Here is a 13165-nt window from a genome sequence, read left to right as displayed (position 1 = left end):
GGGAATTAATTAGTGAATCAATACCAAGTAAGAATAATGGGATCATGAAAAAGTGAAGTCTGTAGCAACTTAAATCAATTCGATTGTGTTTACCTGTTGAATTTTAAAAGGTACCTATTTTTGTTCAAAGTATGGACTTCACTGGCATCCTAATAATCCTTTAGAAATGTGCTGATGCTCAGTGCAAAAAAAAGTGCCCCCAGTTCTTCAACTATAAGATAAGGTGTGTTTTGCAAAAATAAAGCATACAAATCTTCATTTTGTAGGTCGATATTAAGAATGGTCCTGACGTATTTGGTGCGTGAATGTAAAGACTCATTTGCTTCCTGGAAAGTAGAAGAGAGGTAAGTACTTAGTACTTATCAGAAAGTTGTGAAAAAATAAAACAGGTAATACTCAAATTCTATACATATATAAGATATCATATTTTCTATAAGTTAGCCCAGTTTCTCAAGCTACAGAGAAAAATTCTGATGAACTTCATGGATAAGGCAGTTATTTTCCCATTCCAGGATACATGGAAGGCTGCTTCCCAGCTCTCAAGAGATGCGCATGGCCAGATAAGGAGGGGTAGCTCGTTAAATCTGCTCTGGATGAGCATTTCCACTCTTTGCTGTCCCTTCAGACCATCCTCCATTTAGCGGTGTATATACTGCTACTTTCGAAAGGACTATTGGCTTACTCTCTTTGTGATTCATTGAGTAAAAGCACACCTTAGCTCCACTATCTTTGCTTTATTCCCTCTTGTACACCCATTTCCTTATATTTTCAATTGTGTGTAAGTCTGCCCAAAGGCACAATTATAACAATACTAAAACTGAGGCTTGTTTAAGGAAATCTATACCTGTGATTCTTCTAAATCTAGTAAATCATGTAATCTACAGAGAACAGTGTTCTTCTCTATTTGTAAAGAAAAAAAGAGACAAATCATTGTGTAAAGAGCAGTAACTTTTCCTTGTAACTGTCAAATGTTTAAGCCAAGTCAATGTACTTGTTGACAAAGACACTCTAGAACGTTTTCAATCTTTCACCTTAATTTAGCCACATAGAGACCCAAGATATTGGACATTCAGGGCTCATTAAGCACTGATGAAATAGATCATATAATTTTAGTAGAGAATAGTATCAGAAAATTTTTACAACTACTATACTTCATTTTGAAAAACATATTTTCCCACTAGAACAAGGTTTTGTTGTAATTTGGCTTTTAAGTGGATAATCTTTTCTATCTATTATATAAACAGTCATATGAATTACTTTGTTTAATCATAACTTATCTATTAATTGACTAATGACAGGTTTTAAAGGTGATGCAGTATTTCCTTCATTATAATGTGAGTATATTAGATTAGCATTTTGAATATATTCTGTTCAAAGGATTGTAGGCAGAATTGTTCAGTACTTTTTTAGTGAATAAATATAGGCAGAAAGCATCAGAACAAAAGATTGAGTTGCCTTCCTAGGCCTGAGCTCTCAGTCTCACATACTCACACATATTGTTCCAAATGTTCCACTTTACTTTTTTAATATTAGATTAGATTCACATTTTGAAAATGGACAGTTTTTCACTGTTAAAATTTTAAATTTTCTGGAATGTCTCAAATAGAATGGTTGCTGATGAATCCCTGGCTATTGGAAACATAAAATTTTATTAGAGATTAGTTGTGATAATTCATGTAAAACAGCATAATTTTGGTGCATAAAAGAAGGTCAGTAATTATCAGTGGCAGCTCCAGAATTTCTGTATAAGACAGCTTACAGTCAGTAATCTGATTGGAAGTAGGGTAAGACTTGTTTTGAAGTTGTGATTTTCATACTAAGTATATTGCTTTTATTTTGATTGTATATATATATATATATATATTTTTTTTTTTTTTTTTGTATATATTTTTTGAGGTTCCTAGGAAGGGAGGGAGGATGGAAACTATGGTTAAGTGGAAAATTACCCCCCGCAGGCCATACTTATTCCACGTATGTTTATTAAAGAAAGGCTTCCATTTAGGGGAGGTAAGGTCAGACAGTCATTCCTCTATGTACAAGGGGCCACAGGCAGTAATGTCTAAAACACAGAGGCCTGAACCGCCTCTACAGTTTTGCTAAAACTCCTACTGTCCACATTTACCTGATTTTTTCCTGTAAACTCTGAGTAATTCAGTTTTCCTGCGTTGAACATTGTTTTTCTTCAATTTTCTTGTACTGTTGTATTCAGTTTTAGTTCATGAATTGTAATCATTCATCAGGGCATCCACATTTAAACATATAGGGTACACGCCGTGATTTTGGACGGCATGTCTATATGCTAAAATCCTGTTTCTGTATTAATATGTTATCTTCATTTTAAAATAGCATATTTATCCTATTTTATCTCTATCATTTACTGAGTTTTTATTTCTCATTAATTTCTAGGTTATTTAATTTTGCTTTTTATTTTCTTTTCTCTTGTAAATTTCAGTCTCCCGAAATATCTACCATTTTCATTTTTACATAACCTTTCCTAGTCAGTGACATAATAAATTGTTTGTGAATTCTAAAATAATTAGCTAGAAATAATCAAGAAATGAAAAGTTAGCACATATATAGCTTTTGTGCAACATTCTAACTTTTCAAGGGAGACAATTTCATATTTTAGCCCATTCCTCCCAGAATAAACATGTAATATAGTGATATGCTTGATATTAATAGGCCTTATTACTCATTCAGCCTTCATTTATATTTTAACTCTCATTAAGCATCTCAAAACTTCAAGGATGTATTAAAAACATTAGTTGACCAGATATGTTCAGAAATATTTGCAGCCTCATTTATAACCTCTTTTTTGATAAAATGAAAACAGCTAATATATAAACTAATGTTATTGAAGCTCTATATAATTTTTGTTATATACTTACTTATTTTACTTTGATCTTCATGCACAGTATGAAATCGTAAAAGCAGTAAACATCACCACACCAACACTCATTAAGATCATTTCTACCAGACCAAGGAGGTTTATTTTTCCAGTCACTTGATTTATGAACATTGCTCTCTTCTCATCACCAAATGGTGCCAGTCTGTAATCAAGTTAATAATTTTTAGCATTATTTGGGTAGTTGAGTGGAGCAAAATAGTCAAAACCCTCCACTTATGTATCAGTCTTTTTTCAAAACACTGCATACATTTTAGTCGTCTTTATCTGTAAGACAAACCAGTGGAAGTCCTTTTGCATGTCAAACAAGGTAATAAATGCCAAGGTGGAATATTTAGAGAGAGAAATATAATCCTCTTCCCTTTAAACATGTTATATAGCAGTTTTCAATACACTGGCTTCACTGATCAAAACAATGGTCTTACAGAAATATTTTCCAGTTTTCCAAATGATGTTTCCTAGTGACAGAGGGAAATGGCAAATATCAACAGTTTCCTTCCTCTAAAGTCTTATGAAATGCATTTCCTAATTCTGTGCCTAATCAGTTCCATGATTCACACTAAAAATATCTTGTCAGGTAATAGATAAACTGCCTATACCTACTCAGACCTGGTCTTTATAAACTTGGTTGGCTTTTATTAGCAGTTCAGAATTCACATTGAGTTATGTGGAGTTTCACGTTTGCCTGACTCTTTCCCATCACAGGCAGTATGACAAGAAATAGTGTTTAATAGATGCATTATGAAAATAATCTTAAGTGATAGGAAGTACTTTGTCTTTCTAAAATAAAAACACTGAAATCTAACATAATCCTGACATTTCTGTGTGTCTTGGTTCTCTCAAAATAATTAATTATATAATTAATAATGTATGAACTTGTCCATATGGGTAATGGAAACTCATACTTCAAATACTATACATACTTATTCAATTTTCAAACATCAAAAGCTTTTTCTATATACAAAGAAGTTTACTGTTTTTAGTGACTAATAGATTAAAAAATACTAACCTCATTAAGCCAAAGAACAGGCATCATATAGTCTGTGTCAGACCCCTTAATGCTCTGTTATATACACTGAAAATAATTATGAAAATTTATACTAATACATTACACATGTATAACAGAAATGTTAGTAATTACTAGTGTAAATGAAAGTTCAGAAATTAGTTGCTCTTGCAACTAATTTTTGTTCCCTGTAATAAATCATTTAAATTTTAATATGGATGTTTCTCAGACATCTTTCACTCTTATAAATCTTTCTAATACAGATTTCTAATTAAATTAACTTTTTCTAAGCTTATATTTTCCCTTTCACAAATTATGCCAGGAAACTAAAATATGAATTCTAGAAACTATTGTCATGGAAATATTTGGACAGCTAGCAAAATGAGCAATGCCACCATATACTCATTCCAAAATGTGTGTAAATACCATTTCAATAGAAAATATATATAATTCTAAATTACAAATGAAAGTTACAAGCATTTAATAATTATTTAATGACATTAAGCCAAAGAGAAGTTGACATTTTATGTTCTTTCCCCTTCCTTTCATAGATATACTCATATTCTTACAAGAAAATACTAAAAATCATAATGAAGCTCGTTCAAGAGACTCACTCAATTTTTCTTGCTGGCTTAACCAGTATATTGATCTGCAGCTGTTTTTCAAATCATAAAGTAAATCCAGATACCTAAAAAGAGAACAAACTAAAATAATTACCCACTTCCTTAAAAAAAAAAGTCTTTTATAAATCCGAAATTTATTTTTACTGTTATGTAGAACCTAAGGTGAAACTGTACTACTTGAAACTTATGAAATTTATTAAATAATTAATTGAACATATTAAATATCACATACATAACTCTCCATAATTAAATTTTATTTGTATATGCCTGTGCATATACAGATGTATACGCATATGCGTATACATGCACACACACAATTCCTTTTCCCAGCCTCGTGTCTGAGCTTTAGTTAGATTTGTGATATTTTTCTGATCTGGTTTTGGAGGATCAACAACAACAACAACAATACTGATACCTAGAACCCATACAGTCAATTTAAATCCTGAGCTATGCATGTTCAACTATATATCAGCCAGAACCTGTGTATTATCAGTATAATTATAATACTACTTGTATCATTATTTAAACTGAAACATGCCTGCTAAAATTCTGGCATGTCGTTTAAATTTTGAAAAGGAGAATATTAAAATAAATTAAAAGGTGAAACTGTTACACTATTGGAAATTTAATAGATTTTTTTCCTGACACTAAGTATAATAGATCTTGCCTCAAATACACATATACCCATAAAATCTCTTTTAATCCTTTGTAATCTACAGTGTCAATTCATAAAAGCAATGCTTGTAGTTAAGTATAAAATGAGCATAAAATTGTAATTTATACCAAATTGTTTTAAGCCAGTTAGAATCATTCCATCATTGCTTTCCCTGACCTGTGAACAATTAAAAAGTCTATAAAATTCCACATGCTAAAAAACTAGGCTAGAATTACTGTGACATTTCATAAGCAACAATAGGAAGAGATCAATGTAATTTTCATTGAGGTAAAAGTAAGTAATTTATCAAGATTTTGATGTAATAAATATGATCAATAAATATGATTGAGAAAATGGAGATAATATAATTTTTCCTTCATTTTTAGAAAACAGTATTAAACCAATCAGATCAATAATGTAGTTGCTTACAGGTTCAGCATCTAAGTACATACTATGTTCTTCTTCATTTGGACTTAAGCCTTCAAAAGATTCTGTAATTTCAGGACTTGCATGTAGAAAATGAGGAAGTGAAATGTACACAGGTTTTCCTGAAAACAAGTTTTAACAGACAATCGGGATAAATCATTTTCCTCATTACACATACCTCTCAGAAAAGATTTCCTTGAAAATAAAGCTTTTTAAGTTAAAAAAGAAATGCAAATTTGGCTTTGAATACTAATTGGAGGGTCAGGGTAAGGGAAGATTATAACATCTAATCACTTTTGAACAAAAATAAAGTTTAAACTTCTCCTAGTAACCAGTCAATTGATGTCTGTTGTTCATCGCTTTGGTGTTTATTTTAAATATGCAAAGCTTAGCTGTTGAACACAAAGTTACAACCATATACCTTCATGTTTCAGGCAGTAATATGTCTATGGACTGAGAATTTATTGAAGAGGTTTTTCTCTCTTTAGTCACACTAACTCCAACATGAAGGAGGTGAGCAAAATAAGATAGACTCCAAATTTCGTGTTTGAGTCAATTCTTCTTTCAGAGACATCCTGAAATATACTTATTTTTATTTACCATTTTCTAGGGTAGAAAAAGTTAGAAAAATGTCAGCTGGATAAATTGGGATGCAAAAAGTATTCTGGGAACTATTTTCATTTTACCCTAAATCTAAAAGGAGCACAGGGTTTCTGCACAGCAAAGGAAACCATCAAAAATGAAAAGGCTACCTATGGGATGGGACAAAATATTTGCAAACCACATATCCCATTAGTGATTAACATCCAAAATATACAAGGCATTCACACAACTCAAAAAAATAAATAATCCAATTAAAAAATGCATGAAGGACCTAAAGTTATATTATCCAAAGTAGCACAGGGAAATATCAGTATGGTTTTACCTAACAGTAACTAAGTTTTGCAACACTGAAACAACTGGGAGCTTGAAAGCGGTACAAAAATCAGAAAAAAAAATATCCTACCATCACCCTAACTTTCTGCCCTTATTGCTTTCTCACTTTAAATTTCTAGTGGAAAGGAATCCCGGGTGAAGTTTACATTTTAAAGAATAATGCAAATTATGCCATGGATAGTGACACTGAGAACTTGTACTCACCTTCTTTGCATTTGCTAACATCTAGCACACCATATAAGGTATAGTCTTTGGAGGTAATTGTTTCTGTGCAGAAACAATGGTTGCCTGGATTTTGAAGTGGAGATGCAAAAGCCCTGGATGGAAAAATGAATCTATACACAGGGATTCCTATCAGATCAATTTTGCCTTCAAACACAGCATAGAATGATCTAAACACAGATAAGAAAGAGCTTCATTCTGGGAAACTGAACTTCATTCTGGAGATCCATCTTTTCCTATTTTTAAATTTATATCATTGCTTTAACTTACAAAAATTAGATATAATCTTGTTAGAATTCATGCTTAAATCTTAGGGGAAAAAAATCTTGGGAAATTTTAAGGCTTAGCAGAACTGTACTTGAGTATGAGCTATTCTTATCTTTGTTTTCAAAAGCTTCTCAGATTATTTTTTGCTTATGAACTACCAGAGAGTATTTATATTGAAGACATTTCTCATAGTTAGTTTCCTCTATGGACTAAATATTTATATGACTCCCTCAAATCCTTTATTTTTGCCCAATTTAAATGAAATAAACATAAAGTTTCAATCTTCCAAAGCTTAATCCTGGAGAGAAAGGCTGCTCACTTGCTGGGGTCCATGCATGTGGGTGTTTATTGTATGTCTCCTATGCTCCATTGTTTACTACGTGTCCACCATAACCCCTAAGTTTGTTGTCTAAGCTGTGAGTCTGTTTCTGTTTTGTAAATAAATTCATTTGTATCATTTTTTTTTAGATTCTACATATAAGCAATATCACATGGTATTTGTCTTTATCTGTCTGGCTTATTTCACTTAGTATGATATCTCCAAGTCCATCCATGTTGCTGCAAATGTCATTATTTCATACTTTCTAATGGCCGAGTAATATTCCACTGTATATATGTACCACATCTTCTTTATCCATTCATCTGTCCATGGACATTTAGGTTGCTTCCATGTCTTGGCTATTGTCAACAGCGCTGCAATGAATATTGGGGTTCATGTATCCTTTTGAACCACGTTTTTCTCCGGATATATGCCCAGGAGGGGGATTGCTGGATCATATGGTGGCTTTATTTTTAGTTTCTTAAGGAACCTCCGTACTGTTCTCCATTGTGGCTGTACCAGTTTACAGTCCAACCAAGAGTGTAGGAAGATTTCCTTTTCTCCACAACCTCCCCAGGCTTTATTTGTGGATTTTTTAATGATGGCCATTCCTATCAGTATGAAGTGATATCTCATTGTAGTTTTGATTTGCATTTCTCTCATAGTTGACGATGTTGAGCATCTTTTGATGTGCCTCTTGACCATCTGTTTGTCTTCTTTGGAGAAATGTCTATTTATATCTTCTGCCCAATTTTTGATTGGGTTGTTTGTTTTTTTGATATTTAATGGTTTTTTTTTTTTTTGCGGTACGCGGGCCTCTCACTGTTGTGGCCTCTCCCTTTGCGGAGCACAGGCTCCGGACGCACAGGCTCAGCAGCCATGGCTCACGGGCCCAGCTGCTCCGTGGCATGTGGGATTTTCCCGGACTGGGGCACGAACCCGTGTCCCCTGCATCGGCAGGTGGACTCTCAACCACTGAGCCACCAGGGAAGCCCTGTTTTTTTGATATTGAGCTGCATGAGCTGTGGAAGATTTTGGACATTAATCCCTTGTTGGTTGCATTGTTTGCAAATATCTTCTCCCATTCTGTGAGTTGTCTTTTTGTTTTGTTTATGGTTTACTTTGCTGTGCAAAAGCTTCTGAGTTCAGTTAGGATTTATTTATTTTTCTTGTGATTTCCATTACTGTAGGAGATGGCTCAGAAAAGATATTGCTGTAATTTACATCAGAGAGTGTTCTGCCTATGTTTTCCTCTGAGAGTTTTATAGTATCCAGTCTTACATTTAGGTCTTTAATCCATTTTGAGTTTATTTTTGTCTATGGTGTTAAAGGATGCTCTAATTTCACTTTTTTTTTTAACATGTAGCTGTCCAGTTTTCCCAGCACTATTTATTGAAGATACTGTCTTTTCTCCATTGTGCAGTCTTGCTTCCTTTGTCATAGATTAATTGACCACAGGTCTGTGGGTTTATTTCTGGGCTTTCTAGCCTGTTCCATTGATCTATATTTCTGTTTTTGTGCCAGTACCATACTGTTTTGATGACTGTAGCTTTGTAGTATAGTCTGAAGTCAGGGAGCCTGATCCTCCAGCTTCGTTTTTCTTTCTCAAGATTGCTTTAGCTACTCAGGGTTTTTTGTGTCTCCATACACATTTTGAAATTTTTGTCATAGTTCTGTGAAAAATGCCATTGGTAATTTGATAGGGATTGCATTGAATCTGTAGATTGGCTTATGTAGTATAGTCATTTTGACAATATTCGTTCTTTGAATACAAGAACATGGTATATCTTTCCATCAGTTTGTGTCATCTTCAATTTCTTTCATCAGCATCTTATAGTTTCAGAGTATAGGTCTTTTGTCTCCTTCAGTAGGTTTATTCCTAGGTATTTTATTCTTTTTGATGAAATGGTAAATGGCATTGTTTCCTTAATTTCTCTTTATGATCTTTCCTTGTTAGTGTATACAAATGCAAGAGATTTCTGTGTATTAATTTTGTATCTTGCAACTTTACCAGATTCATTAATGAGCTCTAGTAGTTTTCTGGTAGCATCTTTAGGATTTTTTATGTGTAGTGTCATGTCATCTGCAAACAGTGACAGTTTTACTTCTTTTCCAATTTGGATTCCTTTTATTTATTTTTCTTCTCTGATTGCCATGACTAGGCCTTCCACAACTATGTTGAATAATAGTGGCAAGAGTGGACATCCTTGTCTTGTTCCTGATCTTAGAGGAAATGCATTCATCTTTTCACCATTGAGTATGATGTTAACTGTATTTTTGTCATATATAGTCTTTATTATGTTCAGATAGGTTACCTCTATAGCCACTTCCTGGAGAGTTTTTTTTTTTTTTTTATCATAAGTGCATGTTGAATTTTGTCAAAAACTTTTCTGCATCTGTTGAGATGATCATATGGTTTTTATTCTTCCATTTGTTAACATGGTGTATCACACAGATTGATTTGCAGATATTGAAAAATCCTTGCATCCCTGGGATAAATCCCACTTTAGCATGTTGTGTTGTCCTTTTAATGTATTGTTGGATTTGGTTTGCTTGTATTTTGTTTAGGAATTTTGTGTCTATGTTCATCAGTGATATTGGCTTGTAATTTTCTTTTTTTGTGGTGCTTTTGTCTGGTTTTAGTATCAGGTTGATGGTATCCTCATAGAATGAGTTTGGGAGTATTCCTTCCTCTGCAACTTTCTGAATAGTTTGAGAAAGAGAGGTGTTAACTCTTCTCTAAATGTTTGATAGAATTTGCTTGTGAAGTCATCTGATCCTGGACTTTTGTTTCTTGCAAGTTTTTAATCAGTTTCAATTTCAGTACTTGTGATTGGTCTTTTCATATTTCTATTTCTTTTTGGTGCAGTCTTGGGAGATTGTACCCTTCTAAGAATTTGTCCATTTCTTCCAGATTGTCCAGTTAGTGACATATATTTGCTTGTAGTTGTCTCTTATAATTCTTTGTATTTCTGTGGTGTTTGTTGTAAATTTTCTGCTTTTTCACTTCTAATCTTATTGATTTAAGCCCTCTCCCTTTTTTTACTTTATGAGTCTGGCTAAAGGTTTATCAATTTTGTTTACCTTTTCAAAGAACCAACTTTTAGTTTTATTGATCTTTTCTATTGTTTTCTTCATTTCTATTTCATTTATTTCTGCTCTGATTTTTATGATTTATTTCCTTCTACTAACTTCAGGTTTTGTTTATTCTTTCTCCAATTGCTTTAGGTGTAAGGTTAGGTTATTTATTTGACATTTTTCTTGTTTCCTGAGGTAAGATTGTATTGCTATAAACTTCCCTCTTAGAACTGCTTTTGCTGCTTCCCATAGCTTTTGGCTTGTCAGGTTTTCATTTTCATTTGTCTCTAGGTATTTTTTTTATTTCCTCTTTGATTTCTTCAGTGATCCATTGGTTGTTTAGTAGCATGTTGTTTAGCCTCAAACTGTGTTTTTTTTACAGTTTTTTATTTTGTTATAGTTGATTTCTAATCTCATAGCATTGTGGCTGGAAAAGATGCTTGAGATAATATCAGTTTTCTTAAGCTTACCGAGGCTCATTTTGTGGCCCAGTGTGTGATCAATCCTGGAAAATGTTCCATGTGCACTTGGAACAGTATATTCTGCTGCTTTTGGATGGAATGCTCTCTAAATATCAATTAAGTCCATCTGGTCTCATTTGTGTTTTAAAGCCTGTGTTTCCTTTGGTCTTCTTTCTGGATGATCTGTCCATTGATGAACGTGGGGTATTAAAGTCCCCCACTATTATTGTGTTACTGTCAATTTCTCCTTTTATGGCTGTTAGTATTTGCCTTATATATTAGGGTGCTCCTATTTTGGGTGCATATATATTTACAATTGTTTTATCTTTTTGGATTGATCCCTTGATCATTATGTAGTGTCCTTCCTTGTCTCTTGTAACAGTCTTTAATGTCTATTTTGTCTGATATGAGTATTGCTACTCCAGCCTGAAGTGTGTCTCTTGTAGACAGCATATATATGGGTCTTGTTGTTGTATCCATTCAGCAAGCCTGTGTCTTTTGGTTGGAGCATTTAATCCATTCACATTTAAGGTAATTATTGATATGTATGTTCCTATGACCATTTTCTTAATTGTTTTGGGTTTGTTTTTGTAGGTCCTTTTCTTCTCTTGTGTTTCCCACTTAGAGAAGTTCCTTTAGCATTTGTTGCAAAGCTGGTCTGGTGATGCTGAATTCTCTTAGCTTTTGCTTGTCTGTAAAGCTTTTGATTTCTCTCTTGCATCTGAATGTGAGCCTTGCTGGGTAGAGTATTCTTCGTTGTAGGTTCTTCCCTTTTATCACTTTAAATATGTCATGCCACTCCTTTCTGGCCTGCAGAGAAAGCAGCTGAGAAATCAGCTGAATCAGTTTCTGCTGAGAAGTCAGCTGATAATCTTATGGGAGTTACCTTGTATGTTATGTGTTGTTTTCCCCTTGCTGCTTTTAATATTTTTTCTTTGTCTTTAATTTTTGTCAATATGATTACTATGTGTCTCAGTGTGTTCCTCCTTGGGTTTATCCTGCCTTGGACTCTGTGCTTCCTGTACTTGGGTGACTGTTTCCTTTCCCATGTTAGGGAATTTTCCAGTTATTATCTCTTCCAGTAATTTTTTGGGTCCTTTCTCTCTCTCTTCTCCTTCTGAGACCACTATAATGCGAACGTTGGTGTGTTTAATGGTGTCCCAGAGGTCTCTTAGACTGTCTTCATTTCTTTTCATTCTTTTTTCTTTATTCTGTTCTGCAGCAGTGATTTCCACCATTCTGGCTTTCAGCTCAGTTACCCGTACTTCTCCCTCAGTTACTCTGCTATTCATTCCATCTAGTGTAGTTTTCATTTCAGTTATTGTATTGTTCATCTCTGTTTGTTTGTTCTTTAGTTCTTCTAGTTCTTTGTTAAACATTTCTTGCATCTTCTTGATCTGTGCCTCCATTCTTTTTCCAAGATATTGGATCATGTTCACTGTCACTACTCTGAATTCTTTTTTGGGTAGATTGCCTATCTCCATTTCACTTAGTTGTTCTTCTGGGGTTTTATCTCGTCCCTTCATCTGGGACATACTTCTCTGCCATTTCATTTGTCTAATTTTCTGTGATTGCAATTTCCATTCTGCAGGATGCAGGATTGTAGTTCTTGCTTCTGCTCTCTGCCCCTTGGTGTATGAGGCTGTCTAAGCAGCTTATGCAGGCTTCCTGGTGGAAGGGTCTTGTTCCTGCCCACTGGTGGGTTGAGCTGGATTTTGTCCCTCTGGTGGGCAGGGCCATGCTCATGAAGACGTCAAGCAGCCTGTCTGCTGATGGTTGCGGCTGTGTTCCTGCCTTCTTCATTGTTTTGCTTGAGGCATCCCAGCACTGGAGCTTACAGGCTGTTGGATCAGGTTAGGCCTTGGGGAGGAAATGGCAGCCTCCAGGAGGGTTCATGCCAATGAGTACTCACCAGAATTGCCACTGCCAGTGTCTTTGTTTCCACCATGAGCCACAGCTGCCCCCCACCTCAGCAGGAGGCCCTCCAATACTAACAGGTAGGTCTGGCCCAGAGTCATATGATGTCACTGCTTTTTTCTGTAGGTCCTGGTATGCCTGGGACCTTGTGTGTGCCCTCCAAGAGTGGAGCTTCTGTTTCCCCCAGTCCTGTGGAATTCCTGCAATCAAACACCATGGCCCTTCAAAGCCAGATTCTCTGGGATCTCCTCCTCCCTTTGCCAGACCCCCAGGCTGGGAAGCCTGGCATGGGGCTCAGGACTTTCAATCCTGAGGGAGAACTTCTCTGGCATTATTATTTTCCAGTTTGT

General features: G+C 34.6%; 1 pseudogene; it reads right to left on the bottom strand.

The window, feature by feature from the left end:
* Window positions 1-2889: 2889 nt before the first annotated feature.
* On the bottom strand, window positions 2890-12433 carry LOC137229575 (platelet glycoprotein 4-like; annotated as a pseudogene).
* Window positions 12434-13165: the final 732 nt, after the last annotated feature.

The sequence above is a fragment of the Pseudorca crassidens genome, chromosome 8 (assembly GCF_039906515.1).
Source record: "Pseudorca crassidens isolate mPseCra1 chromosome 8, mPseCra1.hap1, whole genome shotgun sequence".
Taxonomy (NCBI): Eukaryota; Metazoa; Chordata; class Mammalia; order Artiodactyla; family Delphinidae; genus Pseudorca; species Pseudorca crassidens.
Note: the sequence above shows the minus strand (reverse complement) of the source record. Positions and strands in the feature narration are given on the sequence as shown.